General features: G+C 35.7%; 1 long non-coding RNA gene and 2 other non-coding genes across 3 annotated transcripts; 2 read left to right on the forward strand and 1 right to left on the reverse strand.

Moving 5' to 3' along the window:
- Positions 1–77: 77 nt before the first annotated feature.
- LOC118499723 lies at positions 78–14,272 on the reverse strand. Its single transcript, XR_004902243.1, has 2 exons — positions 14,206–14,272; positions 78–202 (listed from the first exon to the last, which is right to left on the reverse strand). It is a non-coding gene; the product is annotated as an uncharacterized LOC118499723 (long non-coding RNA).
- LOC114493675 lies at positions 1,318–1,443 on the forward strand. The gene has a single exon (XR_003684287.1). It is a non-coding gene; the product is annotated as a small nucleolar RNA SNORA28 (small nucleolar RNA).
- Positions 2,778–2,912, forward strand: LOC114493713. Its single transcript, XR_003684318.1, has one exon. It is a non-coding gene; the product is annotated as a small nucleolar RNA SNORA48 (small nucleolar RNA).
- Positions 14,273–15,171: the final 899 nt, after the last annotated feature.

Below are 15,171 nucleotides of genomic sequence, written 5' to 3' on the forward strand. Positions count from 1 at the left end.
CTGCCCCCACAGTCCTCCACCTCACTGTGATTTCTCTCTATCCACCACCTTACAGGTCTGGTTGTTCTGTTTGACGGTTTCTTTAATTCTGTGGTTGTAGGAGTTCCATGCAGTTGGATTTACTGGCACTTCTGGTTTTTTATTGATTTTAGATTGGTTGTTATCTGCCTTTTGGTTGTGTGAGGAAGCAAAGGGTTTCTAACTATACCTCCATCACATTTTATGATGTCCCCATATTTTCAATGGCTTCAAGCAAGCATGTCTTTCTGCCTTTCCTGTTCTGATTCTATACCTTCTCTAAACCTACACTCACATTTCATTTTTCAAAAGCCTTCCCTGTCCCAGTGTCTGACCAGTAGTCATGTAATAAATATTTGTTAAATCTTGATTACTGGTCATCTCTATCACAGACTTAATGGCATTATATTTGTTCCAGGTGCCTTTTACCACATAAAATTCACTCTGAACTTGGTATTTTAGGGTAACAGTAATAATAATTTTGCTTACAGATCAGAAATGTGCTCAGAGCTCTCCAAGCACAACTTGCCTCTCTTCCACAGTGTCAGCAGGAGTGGCTCAAAGACTGGGATGACTACACCTGGGGCTGCAGTCTTTTGAAAACTCACATACTTAACAGGTCTGGCAATTGATGCTGGCAGGTAGCTGGATCACTGGGGTCGTCAGCCAGAACAACCACATGAGACCTCCTATGGTCTACTTGGTTCCTCCCAGCATATTGGACTGAGCATTTCAAGAGACAGGAAAAGGAAACTACTATTTTCCTAAGATTTGAGCTAGGAAAAGGGCACAGCATCATTCAGTCATAGTGTCAGGGAGTCACAGTGTCTACACTCAAGGAAAAGAACGAAATCTCACCTCTTTGTGGAAGGAATAGTAAAGAATTTGAGAACCATACCTGAAAGCTACCGCAATACTGTAACTTTTAGTCCATGACTCATTTATCTCTACATTTCTGGGCTTTCCAAAGTAGGTATTCCATAAATTTTTGTTAAATGTAGTAAATAAATATGACATGATTAAAATGGGATACTATCATTACCAGCCATATGTGAGTACAAGATCTGGATTTATCTTTTTACCATAACTAAATAGAACACTGGGAAAAATACATAAGACAATATCAAACATGGGACAACAGACTGTGATCCCAAGGAGAAAAGAAAGATGCAATAAACCCTATGATTGCTGTATCATGTCTAGAGTCGATTTCTGGACTATGCCAAATGGATGGGAAACTCAAAAGTAACCAGAAGGTCCTACTGTATGAAAAGATAAAAAAGTCAGGGTTTGGGCTGCAAGCAACACTCTGTGGCAGATGATCAGAACTGTCTGACACAGTTTGAGCTTGCTATAGCAACAAAATCTAAACTATTGAGGTGGTTTCTCCTCTATGAGACAAGATGTTATATAGACTTCATGTAAAAAAAATAATGAAATAAAAATCAGAGTTTGGGAAAGACAAAGGGCTAGAATTTGGAGGATAGAACACTAGGAAGGTGCTGCCATCCAGAGAAAGCGCTCCAAAAATCTGCCCAGGAGTTCCTTTGAGACTATGGCTGAATGCTAACCTAGTCATGGATAGGGTAAAACTCTGCCAGTCTGAGTAAAGAACTTTGAGGGTAAGAGGTTTTACTGAGGAAGCAAAATCTGAAAAGTCCCAAGAATTCCTTCAAGTGTGGAAATCATTTGAGTTCTCTAATCGAGTTCCTTCTTCCAGAGGGAAGATACCTAATAGAATATCCTGAGTGTTTAGTAAATACCCACAAAGAGTAATGTTTTAGCAGTGAGGAGTAGCCTGAGAGAAAAAGCCACTCTAGATCTTCTTAAAAAAAGGATTTAAAAAGTTACTCTTAAGATCAAGATACATAACACATAAGTAACTTATATGAAAATCAGAACAAAGTATGAAATTTAAAAAGAACACTCTCTTGCTGAAAAAAAAATGGCACTCAAAAGTGTAAAATTCTACAATGACTAGACTACAATAAAAAGTTATTGAACACATGAAGTGCCAGGAAAATGTGACCAATAACCAGATGGGAAATCAGTCCTTAGAAATAAACTCAGAAAGTGAAGAGATAATTGAACTAACACATAAGAATGTTTAACTATAGTTAACTGCTCAAGAAAAGTACAAACAAATGAACAGAAATAAAGAATAGGAAAAAAGCAAATGAAAATTCTAGAGATGAAAATACAATATCTAAGATGAAACTTACACTAGATAGGATTAATAGATTAGACACTGCAAAAGATAAATGAACTTGAACATATAGCAATAGGATGTCTACAAACAAACACACAGAAGAAAAAAATTTTAAAAAATTAACAGGACATGTAGAAAAATATAAAACAGTGTAACATGTGGATGGAGTTTCACAGTCAGTGAAAAAACAGGGAAGTAAACATATTTTTAAATGCCCAAACTTTCCCAAATTTAATGAAAACTATATTCCCACAGATCTGAGAACATAAATGAATCCTAACCAAAATTAACAACAACAACAACAACAACAACAATAAAAAAGACATCAAAGCACATCATGGTCAAATTGCTGAAAATCCCTAATAAAGACAAAGTCTTAAAAGGATTCAGAAAACAAAAAGACATTATAAAAATACAAATTTCAGTAGACTTCTAATCAAACTATGCAAAATAAAAAATAACAGTGGAACATTACCTCTAAAGACCTGAACTGAAAAATTGTCCACCTAGAATTTTCTGTCAGCAAAATGAATTTTGAAAATGAAAGTGATGTCCCTGTTCTGGGAAGAGTGCCACCTGGTTTGGTGGTGCTTGTCTCATATCAGCCAGGGACAAAGTAACTCCTGTTTATCCCAGCTTGGCTTTGGGTCTGTGCGCATGCCAGGTTCATGCCCTGGACACTTGGGGGGAAAAGGTAAAGGTGAAATCATGAATTACATATGAAAAATATCATTGCCAGCAGACCTATACAATAAGAAATGTTCAAACATACAAATGAACAAAAGTAACTTCTTCAGACAGGACTATGGTATCCATGATTTTAATCCCCACATAGTTGTGAAGAGCATCAAAATGATCATGCATTTCTACTCTTTTTAAAATTTCTTTTTTTAAAAGATTTTATTAATTTATTTTTAGAGAGAGGGGAAGAGAGGAAGAAAGAGAGGGAGAGAAACGTCAATGTGAGAGATATATCCATTGGTTGCCTCTCACACACCCCCTGCTGGGGACCTGACCCACAACCCAGGCATGTGCCCTGACAGGGAATGGAACTGACGAACAGATCAGCACTCAGTCCACTGAGCCATATCAGCCAGGGCTAAACTTCTTTAAAAACAAAAATATTAACTGTATATGATGAGGCTGATAACATAGGAAGAAGTAAAATACAGGAAAAACAATAACACAAAGGATGGGAGAAAGAAAATAAAAATGTATTGTTGGAAGAGTTCTTATGTGGAAGAGTTCTTGTTTATAAAGTGATATAAACATTATTTGAAAGTAGACTAATAAGTTAAAAATGTATTCTGTAAGCCCTAGAGCAATAGTCTCCCTCAAAAAGAAAGTCAAACAAAAGTGATAAATAGTGGTGGAAATAAATAGAATGTTTAAAAAAGAACTAATGCAACACATAGAAAACAAATAGTAAGGGATAGATTTAAATCCAAACATATTAATAACTACATTAAATACAAAAGGTCTAAACATTCCAATTAAAAGTAGAGATTGTCAAACTAGATTTTTTAAAAAGATGACCCAACTATATTATGTGTATAAGAAACTTGTTTAAAAAAAAGACAAAGATAGGTTAAAAGTAAATAGATGGAAAAAGATATACTTTGAGAACACCAATTTAAAGAAAGTGACTAGCTATATTACTATCAAACAAAATAAACAAAACAAAACAAACAAAAAACCCCAGAAAACTTTCCAGGGACAATGAGTGACATTTTGTGATGATAAAAGAGGCAATTTATCAAGAAAACATAATAATATGAAGTGTGTAACAACCTAATGACAGAATTTAAAAAAAGGAAGCAAAACTTATAAAACTGAAAGGAGAAATCTACATATACAGTTTTGCTGGCTATTTTAACACTTCTCTCTCAGGTAAAGATAGTACAAATAGGAAATCAGTAATTATATAGAAGACTGAGAGAACACTATCAGCCATCTCGACCTGACCTTTATGATAGGCCATCCAAACACTGCAAGGTAAACATTCTTATCAAGTGGACACAGGACACTGTAACAAAGATAGTAGGCTGGGCCTTAAAATGATTCTTAATAAAATGTAAAGGATAAAATCATAGATTTTGTTCCTTGACTAAAACAGAATTTAGAGAGGTAACAGAAATACACACACACACACACACACACATATACATATACATGGAAAATTCCATCTTATGTAAAGATTAAACAACACAATTCTAAATAACCTGTGTCATAACACTGGGCATCAGCCCATGAAGGACAGTGATCATTTAAAGATGGGACAAAACTGAAGTGAGCCTCATGAGTGCCCTGATTTACTGCCTGGATAGATTTTCCAGGCCATGGTATTGTGTGTCATCAGTCTCCTTGAGATGAGGAAACAGAGCTGGGAGTCCACAGGGACCAAGGCAGTTAGAGTTTTCAGGGCAGAGTACTAGAGACATGCTGGAACACAAAAGTATCCATCACCTAAGACAAGACAATATACAATGTCTGATGTCCAATAAAACATGACCAGGCTATCCACACACACAAAAAAAACCCACTTTAAATATGAAATTTCATTATGGTATATAAAGATTTGTCATGATAACAGTAATCAAAAGTGATCCAGAATAGCTATATGAATATCAAAATAGGCTTGAGATAAAAGAATATTACCAGGGTACAGAATGTTACTACACAATGAAAACAGGGTCACATCATCCAAAGCACATGACACATCTATGTGGTTTTGCACATAGGAACAGAACATCAAAGAACATGAAACAAAAACTGATGGAACTTTAAGGAAAAATCGATGATTCCATGTTTATAGTTGGAAATTTCAACTCTCCTCTCTCAATAGTGATGGAACAAGTAGAAAGAAAATCATTAAGGCTGTAGAAGACTTTAACAATACTATTAACCTTTAATTGAAATTGATAGAATGGGAGTAGGGGGGAGAAAACTGTACTTGAACAATGATTAAAATAAAAAAAATTAAACATAACGTTAAAAAAAAGAAATTGATAAATTACTACATCCAATAAAAATGAGCACATATTCTTTTCAAGTCACATGGTGTGTGTGTGTGTATATATATATATAGATAGATAGATAGAAAATATTCTAGGCCATTACACAAATCTCAATAAATTTAAAAGGATTCGAGTCATATAAAGTATGTCCTCTGACTACAACAGAATTAAACTAAAAATAAACGCAGAATGATATTTAAAAGGCCCCAAATACCTGGAAACCACACACACACACACACACACACACACACACACACACACTTCTAAATCACCCATTGGTCAAAGGAGAAACAAAAATATAAATTAGAAAGTATTTTGAATGGCATGAAAATGAAAACACAACATATCAAAATGTATGGGAAACAGTTAAATCAATTTTAGAGGGACTTTTTAAAATTTTATTTATTTGTTTTTAGAGAGATGAGAAGAGAAGGAGAGAAACATTGATGTGAGAGAGAAACATCAATCTGTTGCCTCTTGCACTTGTCCTGGCTAGGACCAAACCAGCAACTTAGGCATGTGCCCTGACCAGGAATGGAACCAGTGACCCTTCACTTTATGGAACAACACCCAACCAACTGAGCCATATAGATCAGGGATAGAGGGATATTTATAATGTAATATAATATAATATAATATAATATAACATATCATATATACTAATAAAGAAGAAAGGGATCAAATCAATTACCTCAGCTTTTATTTTAAGAATCTAGAAAAATAGCAAATGAAACCCATAGTAAGCAGAAAATAGGATATAATAAACATCAGAGAGGAAAGTGATAAAAAATAAAACATAAACAAAACTAAAAGTTTTCTGAGGGAAGAAATTTTATAAAATTATATAGTCAGACTGATGAGGAAAAGATAGAAATTACCAATTTCAAGAATGAAAGAAGTTTTATCACTACAGGTGCTACAGATACTAAAAGGATAATAAGGGAATATTATACCTATTCCCTTTATACCTATAAGTTGGATAAGTTAATGGAAATGGCAAATTCCTTGAAAGGCACAAAACCACTAAAGCTCATGAAAGACATATTTAAGTTGAATAATTCTATTTCTGTTAAACACATGTAATTTCTTTTAAAATACCTTCAACAAAATTAACTTCCAGCCTTCATGGATTTTCTTGAGATTACAAAGAAGTATGATAACCCTGGGCAGGGGTGGGTGGGTGGGGTGTGTTGATGGGCTCTCTTCATTATTTTGACAGTGGTGGTAGTTCATGGACATATCTATCTATGTCAATACTCATCAAATTGTACAATTTAAACACGTGCAGATTATTGTGTGTCAATCATATCTTAACAGAGCTGTTAAAATAATCATAACATATCCTTTGCAACAGTGTATAGATTTAATGAAAAATCTTTGATCATTACTGAAAAATATGAGTGAACATAAAAATATTTGAAAACAACAGTCTCGGCCCTTTCCACAGTGACGAGACTGCTTTACCGCACCAGCCTTTCCTAATAGACAATTCTGGATCAGCTGACTCTCCTGATGAACTTGGTGTAACATCTTCTGTTGAGCAGGTTGGACAAATCTGCATGATGCCAGGATCTATAAATAGCCCTCCCACAACAGATGATAGTTTTACAATAAACATCATTTCCTTGATTTATTATAGCTAACCCGTGACTTCCACTTTTGCCTTCTTTCCTATCTTAATGATCATATATCTTCTTTAACCTAACAACTGCCAAAGACGGGGTAAATGGACTAGTGACACTCACCAGCACATCAGGGTTTAGGGTGATTCTGCTGACTCAGTTTGCAGCTGGTGTAGCCTGAAGGATCTTTGGAAATGAAGACCTCACCAAGGAATCTGGTCCTCTGCAGCATTTACCAATCAAAGACTTTTCAGAGGCTCTCGTGGATTTTAAAATAAGCCACAGATTTTCAAAACAAGTAGCTCCAGTTTTGAAGGTAATTCAAAGTTTCTGGACACAATTAAAAATGTGTGTGCTTACTGTAGGAAAAGTCACAAGAAAAAAAAAGACATCTTCATTCTCAAGTACCTGTACTGTATACAATGATCCCTCATCTATCGTGGGACTTATGTTCCAGAGACCCCCGCTATAGGTGGAAATCTGAGAGGTAGCGGCGTTATATTTTACTATTTATACATATTTTAAGGCCTTATAAACTCTTCCCACACTCCTATAAACCTTTCCCACACTCTTATAAACACTTCATGTGCTCATAAACACTTTCTACACTCTTAAACCTATGTAATTTTAACAACATATAAATTCTATATGGGCACTCACCAGTGAAGTATACAGTTGTCCCTCGCTGTGTCTCGGTGCACTCATTGCGGCTTCACTGTATTGTGAGTTTTTTAAAAAATCCACGAAGGACAACTGTATGTGTCTATGCAGAAAATGCTCCCCAAAGAAGCATTTTAAATACTATTTTTTTGTATTGTGATTAGCCTAACATAATTGATGTTTATGATAGCATATGTATATGTTTTGTTTCATTTTCATGATCAGTTTTGTAAGGTGTAAAATGGTTCTTCAGGAATGAAGTTCTTATTTATAACACATCTACAGATTCGAAATATTTTACTCACAAAGATTTGACTTTCAACTGGCAAACTAGAACCAAATTTGTATAGATTTATCTGTTTTAGAGGAGATTTTAGATAAACTCTAGGTGAGGATGTCACTGTACCGCTGTTTTCACATCAATGAGAAATTAAATTAATGCCACGCTTCCTTCCAAACCACAGTGCTCAATTTTGTAGATTAATGCCCCTGTATTTAGGGGTTTCTCAATCTTCATATTTCAGTTCTCATTACCTTTCTTTGTGTTTATTTTGTTAAAAATTTTTATGTTATATATACTTTACTGCAGATTTAAAAAATATTTTTTATTTATTTTTAGAGAGAGGAGAAGAGAGGGAGAAAAACATTAATGTTTGGTTGCTTCTCACAAGCCCCACGCAGAGGAACCTGGCTAGCAACCCAGGCATGTGCCCTGGCTGAAAATCAAACTAATGACCCTGTGGTTTGCAGGCAGACACTGAATCCACTGAGTCACACCAGCTGCGGCTTTGTGTTTACTTTCAATTGTACTTCCATTACTTACTTCTGCTGCATTTCACACTCTCCTCACAAATCCACCAGTTATCTTCTCTTTCACATTCATCCCAATTGTGATACTGACAAATAGAAAAACTGCTTAAAATTATTTTTTTCTCTTAATGGTATTACTTTGCACTAATGTTATTATTGCTTTTACTAGTCAAGTGTTATTCCCTTGTGCTAAAAATATAAATTACATATCACTAACATCACTAACACTGGCACTAACACTATCACTAACACAAGTCATTAACACAAACTGATTTCAAGATTTATCATAACACTATGATAATCCATGTAGGATGGTACTGGTGTAAAGATAGATGAATAGATGAATGGAGCAGAGTAGATATCTCAGGACTACATCTATGCATATACAGACACTGATATTTGACAAAGGTACAAAAGTAACTCAGTAGAGAAATGATGGGTTTTCAACAAATGATGTTGGAACACTTGGATAAGTGTGAGCAAAAAAAGAACTTTGGTCTGCATATCATACCTTTTGTAATAGTTAAACATAAAAATTAACTCAAATGGATGACAGGCCTAAATGTAGAACTTCAAATTATTAATCTTTCACCAAAAAAAAACTGGACAAAATATTTTGTGACCTTGGGTTAGGCAAACGTACTTAGATATGACATTAAAAATACAACCTGTCAAAGAAAACTGGTAACTAGAAGTTCAGAAAAATTAAGACCTTCTACTTTTCGAAAGACACCATTAAAAGAATGAAAAGCCACCCACAAACTGAGAAAAAATATTTGCCAATCATATATCTGATACAGGATGTGTACCCTGAATATATAAAGTACTCTCAAAACCTAATAACACAATTGTACACTAAGAAAATTGGTGAGAGATTTGAACAGTCTCTAAAGCAAAGAAAATATACAGTTGATAAATAAACACATGAAAAGAAGCTCAGCATCATTAGTCATTAGATGAAAATTAAAACGACAGTAAGATAGTACAACATACTTACTAGAATATGTAAAGTTTCAAAGACTGACCATACCAACTCTTGGCCCAGATGTGGAATGACTGAAACTCTCATATATAGCTGGTGAGAATGTAAAACGGGTACAATCACTTTGGAGAACACTTTGGCAGTTTCTTAAAAAACTCATACATATACCTACCTACCATGTGACCCAGTCATTTCACTCCTAAGTGTTTATCTAAGAAAAATGAAAGCATACCTTTATACAAAGATTTGTCAACAAATGTTCAGATGCTTTATTTGTAATTGGAAAAAAAACTCAAATGTCTAAATATGAATGGATAAGCAAATTATGTAGTGAGTGGATAAACAAATTGTGGCATATCTGTACAATGGGGTACTTACTGATCAGCAATAAGAGTGAATTGTTGATATACACCATGGTGTGGATGAATCTCTAATTCTATACCAGCTCCATAATTTGTGAGACAGTGCAAAATGAACATATGGGTCCCCTTGCTCATAAATTATTAAGAATTTCAAAACAGTGACAAGACAGCATTAAACTAAGTGTCAGGCCCTTTTAGGCAGACGATCCTGTGAAACTGCACAGCTTCCATGCCATGCACAAAGCTGAACCTGCTCAAAATAATTACATTGAGTGAAATAAGCCATACATAAAAGAGTATATGTTCTGTGACTTCATTTATATAAAATTATTGAAACTGCAAACTAATCTGTAGTGATGAAAAGCTGATCATTGATTGCCTGGAGACACTCAGAGGATGGGATGGGGTCGGAAAAAGGGATTAAAAAGTAGCACAGGTAAACTTTTGGGGATAATGGATATGTTCACTACTTTGTGGTGAATTTTTTAGAGATGATACATACATCCTAACTTACAAACTTATGCACTTAAAATACATACATTTTACTGTATGTCAACTATACCTCAATAAAACTCTTAAAATCGCAAAGCTAACTGACCTTTGAGAATTATTTTTAAAAACACAGTTCACTATGTCTGACATGACATACACAAGTGTAAGTTAAGTAAAAACAGAAGACAATCTATACTGAACTGCTAAAATGAATACCATTTTATCAATACAAACTGTTTTAGTTGGGGGGAAAAGCAACCAGGATGAACTTGGGTGGCTAGGGAAAGCCATTTGAAAGATCTGGTATTGTATGCAGCCCTGAAGAGTGAATGAGACTTACACACACAAGAAAGAAGGCAAAAATAGCAGTTTGGGTAGGGTGGTAAAAATGGAGAATTGGATTAGTTCAAGGACAATGAACAGACCTCATTGATTGGATCATAGTATTTTAGTGACAAGTACATACTAAGAAATAATGTTCTATTGGCTCCCCTGGGCTCGAGTTATAGTAGAGAGCCCAGAAGGTAAAGCTAAGTAATCAGTTTTTATCCTAAATGTGAGGGTTGGTACATATAGATTGATAAAAGATGTTTTCAGAAGTCAAACCCTCTTTGCCTTCAATTAGGTTAGCTATATCAATTTTCTTTTCTCTACCTCAAAATATCTCTCCAGTTCCTTTATTCCTATCCAAAAAAGTGTCTTTTTTTTTGAAACCTAATTTCTCCACTCTATCTTTCTAATCTTTTACTCTTCCACAGTCAGAGGGATGTTCCTTCATAAAATAGACTATTTCACGTAGACAATCTCTCCCTATCTCATGACACCTTTGCTTCAGCAAATAAATAAAAACATATTTTTGACTCTGTTGTGTTTCAAGATAACTTTTTATTCATTTCCCTCTTTATACTAAAACTGAACGCCAACCTAGTTCTGGCCTTTATTCTCTCCTAAACTACTGAACTCATTTTCTACGTTGCTCCCCCACCCCATCCATGCCAATCTATCAACGCACCATTGCCAAACCTTTGAAAAGAGGTTTCTTTAATGATTTTCTTTCCCACAAGTCTTCAGAAGTTTACCACTGCCTTTTAACATAGCTGCAAGGTAAAAGAAACATGATCCCTGATGGTATCAGAGTCCTACTGAATGATTTCTGGACCTAGTATGAAAAAAAAAAATCAACCCCTTATTTGTATGCCATTGTCTGATAAGTTTTCTTCTGATTTCAGAAGAGCACATTCCTAACTGATATAAATATTAATGAACACTGGTTTCATATCTCATACTCAAATTTTGTGAATTAAAAACTTTTCATAAATAAATAAATAAAGTAGTTCTCAACTTATTTCTATTGTTTTTCCCCCAATACTTTTCAGATGAGGTCAAACTGCACAATGTTGTGTTCCTTAAAACTATTCGTTTTCCTGTTCCCATATTCATGGCAAGCCCTTAGCCTGCAGTAACTTCTTGCAGTGTGTCTGTTGGAATCATACTCATCCTTCAAGTACTCGTATTCAAGTGATGTCCTGTATGAGGGAAGCCTTTCTGAGCCTCCAAACCAGTTACACTTTCTGATAGCTGTTTAATCCCACAATACTTTGCCATTCACTTTTACAATTTATTTTATTCTGCATTTGATAATAGAACATGGACTTTGGAGTAAGGCAGAACTTCAAAAGTACTACCTATTAGTTTCTGACCTTGGGCAAGTTTCTTAATATCTCTAGACTTCAATTATCCCATTTGTGAAATGTGAATATTAATACCTACATGTAAAGAGTGTTGTGTGGATTAAATCAGCTGAAGTACCTGGCATAGGAGAAGTGGTATGCTACTAACATATTTTGGAACATATTTATTTGCATGACTTTGTTATCCATTACAAAGTAGTATTAACTTCATGAGGACAACCACCATTTTTTTATTCAGTTTGGTATCATCTCTGCGAACACTGTACAAACTAATTTATTTACTTTTAAAGAGGTTTTACAAGTCTGTTAGCATGCCTGTTATTAAAATATTTAAAAGTTCTTTCTTTTTTAATATTTTATTGATTATGCTATTACAGTTGTCCCATTTTCCCCCTTCACTCCCCTCCACCCTGCCCACCCCCTCCCACCCACATTCCCCCTTGCTTTAGTTCATGTCCCTGTGTCATAAGTTCTTTAGCTTCTACATTTCCCATACTATTCTTACCCTCCCCCTGTCTATTTTCTACCTACCGTCTATGCTACTTATTCTCTGTTCCTTTGACCCCCTCTCCTCCTCCCATTTCCCTGTTGCTAACCCTCCATGTGATCTCCATTTTTGTGATTCTGTTCCTGTTCTATTTGTTTGCTTAGTTTGCTTTTGTTTTATGTGTGCTTGTTAATAACTGTGAGTTTGATGTCTTTTTTTACTGTTCATATTTTTTACCTTCTTTTTCTTAGATAAGTCCCTTTAACATTTCATATAATAAGGGCTTGGTGATGATGAACTCCTTTAGTTTGACCTTATCTGAGAAGAACTTTATCTGCCCTTCCATTCTAAATGAAAGCTTAGCTGGATAGAGCAATCTTGGATGTCGGTCCTTGCCTTTCATGACTTGGAATACTTCTTTCTAGCCCCTTCTTGTCTGCAAGGTCTCTTTTGAGAAATCAGCTGACACTCTGATGGGAACTCCTTTGTAGGTGACTGTTTCCTTATCTCTAGCTGCTTCTAGAATTCTCTCCTTCATTTTAATCTTGGCTAATGTAATTATGATGTGCCTTGGCATGTTCCTCCTTGGGTCCAACCTCTTTGGGACTCTCTGAGCTTCCTGGATTTCCTGGAAGTCTATTTCCTTTGCCAGATTGGGGAAGTTCTCCTTTATTATTTGTTCATATAACTTTTCCACTTGTTGCTCTTCCTCTTCTCCTTCTGGTACCCCTGTAATTCGGATGTTGGAATGTTTAAAGATGTCCTGGAGGTTCCTAAGCCTCTCCTCATTTTTTTGAATTTTTGCTTCTTCATTCTTTTCTGTTTGATTATTTCTTTCTTCCTTCTGGTCCACTCCATTGATATGAAACCGAGTTTTCTTCCCATCACTATTGGTTCCGTGTGTATTTTTCTTCATTTCACTTATTGTAGCCTTCATTTGTTCATCTAATTTATGACCAAAATCAACCAATTCTGTGAGCATCCTGATCACCAGTGCTTTGGACTGTGTATCTGATAGGTTGGCTATCTCTTGGTCGCTTAAAAGTATTGGTTGTGAGGCTTTGATTTGTTCTGTCTGAGCCTTTTTTTTTTTTTTTTTTTTTGGTCTGGTCACGTCTGTTAACATATTGAGGGGCGGAGCCTTAGGTGTTCACCAAAGCGGGGCAACCCCAATGCTGGGTTGTGATGTTGTATGTGTGGGTGGGGTCAGAGAAGGAACAATGGCGCTTGCTCCGCTCTTTCTAGGACTTCAGATCCATCTGCCACTTCCCACAAGCAGATTGGGCCCTTCTGGTGCTGGCTCTCAGGCGGATGATCTTATGTACATTCTAGGACTCTGTGGATCTCCCCAAGGAACTCTCCTGTGAGGCTGGGAGATTCTCTCAGCACCTCAACCTCCACAGGTGTTTTCCATCGGTGCTTTTAGGCTTTATTTCCCGGCACTGTGGCCCTGGGTTGCATGGTCTGTGTCACTGCCTGTTTTCTCCTGGCATATCTGTGTGTGAATGTGCGACTATGGACAGTCGGCTGCCTTGCGGGCCTCAGTGGCTCTGCTCATTGCCTCCCACGCCCAGGGTCTGTCACCATGTCCGTCAGCTGAGTGTCTGGGGTCCGCCAACTGCCACCTCCGCCCTGCGTGCCTGCATCTGCCAGCCACCGCTTTTTCCTGCTGGGACCCCTCAACCCCTTTCCGTAGGCTTCTGACTCCGCCCCTCTTACCGGTCTGGTTGAATGGTTGTCAGATTTCCATACAGTTCATTTCTCTCTGTTCTGAAATGAGAACAGGGTTGTTTTTTTGTTTCTAAATTTTTGTTGTCCTTAGTTTTGGTTGTGCGAGGAGGCACAGTGTGTCTACCTACGCCTTCATCTTGGCCGGAAGTCACTAAAAGTTCTTTTCAAAATGTCACATTCAATTTTGTAAAAAACATTGTGAAAATAAGTTACATTTCACATCATCAAAGGTTTAAAGAAATAATTGAAAGAGAAACTATTAACTGTAACCTATAAGGTAATTCTGCCACAGTATTTGGATTTTATGCTAAAATCCAATAATATTGTAAATTTTATAATTTAAAATATTTATTATTCATGATACTTTAAAATCAACTTTAAGTAATAATTTATACACAAAGAAATGCATCTGTTTTATGTGTTTAGTACAATGAGTTTTGACAAATGTTTATGCATGTATAACACCACAATTGATGAATGTTACATTTACATTACTCCAAAAGGATTCCTGTGTCTGTTCCCAGTTTGTTCTACCTACACACACATCTCCAGCCCCAGGAATCAACTTTTCTGGGGTTTTTATTTTGTCATCATAAATTTTCCTTTTCTGAAGTTTTGTATAAATGTAATCATATGCTATGTAATCTTACCTGTCTGCCTTTTTTGCTCAGCTAAAGTATACGAGATTCATTGATGTTGCATGTATGGTAATGCTCTTTTTCATTGCTGAGTAATATTCCATGGCATGAGTATACTACAATTTGTTTATTCATTCACATCTTGATGGGTTATTTTCAGTTTGGAGTTATACTATGAATAAAGCTATTGTGAACATTTGTGTTCATGTTTTTGTGTGGATCTTTTCCTTCTCTTGAATAAATACCTAGGAATGAAATTTCTCAGTCATATGGTAAGTGATGATGTTTTTAAGAAATAACCAAATTGTTGTCCAAATTTGCATCTCTTTAGACATGTATTAAAATGCCAGTTACTCCACATGAATGCCAAAATTTATAAATATTAGATGTAGTCCTTGCTTATATGGTTCAGTTGGTTAGGGCATCATCCCTTACACCAAAAGACTGGCAGT

This window comes from Phyllostomus discolor, chromosome 1 (assembly GCF_004126475.2).
Source record: "Phyllostomus discolor isolate MPI-MPIP mPhyDis1 chromosome 1, mPhyDis1.pri.v3, whole genome shotgun sequence".
Lineage (NCBI taxonomy): Eukaryota > Metazoa > Chordata > Mammalia > Chiroptera > Phyllostomidae > Phyllostomus > Phyllostomus discolor.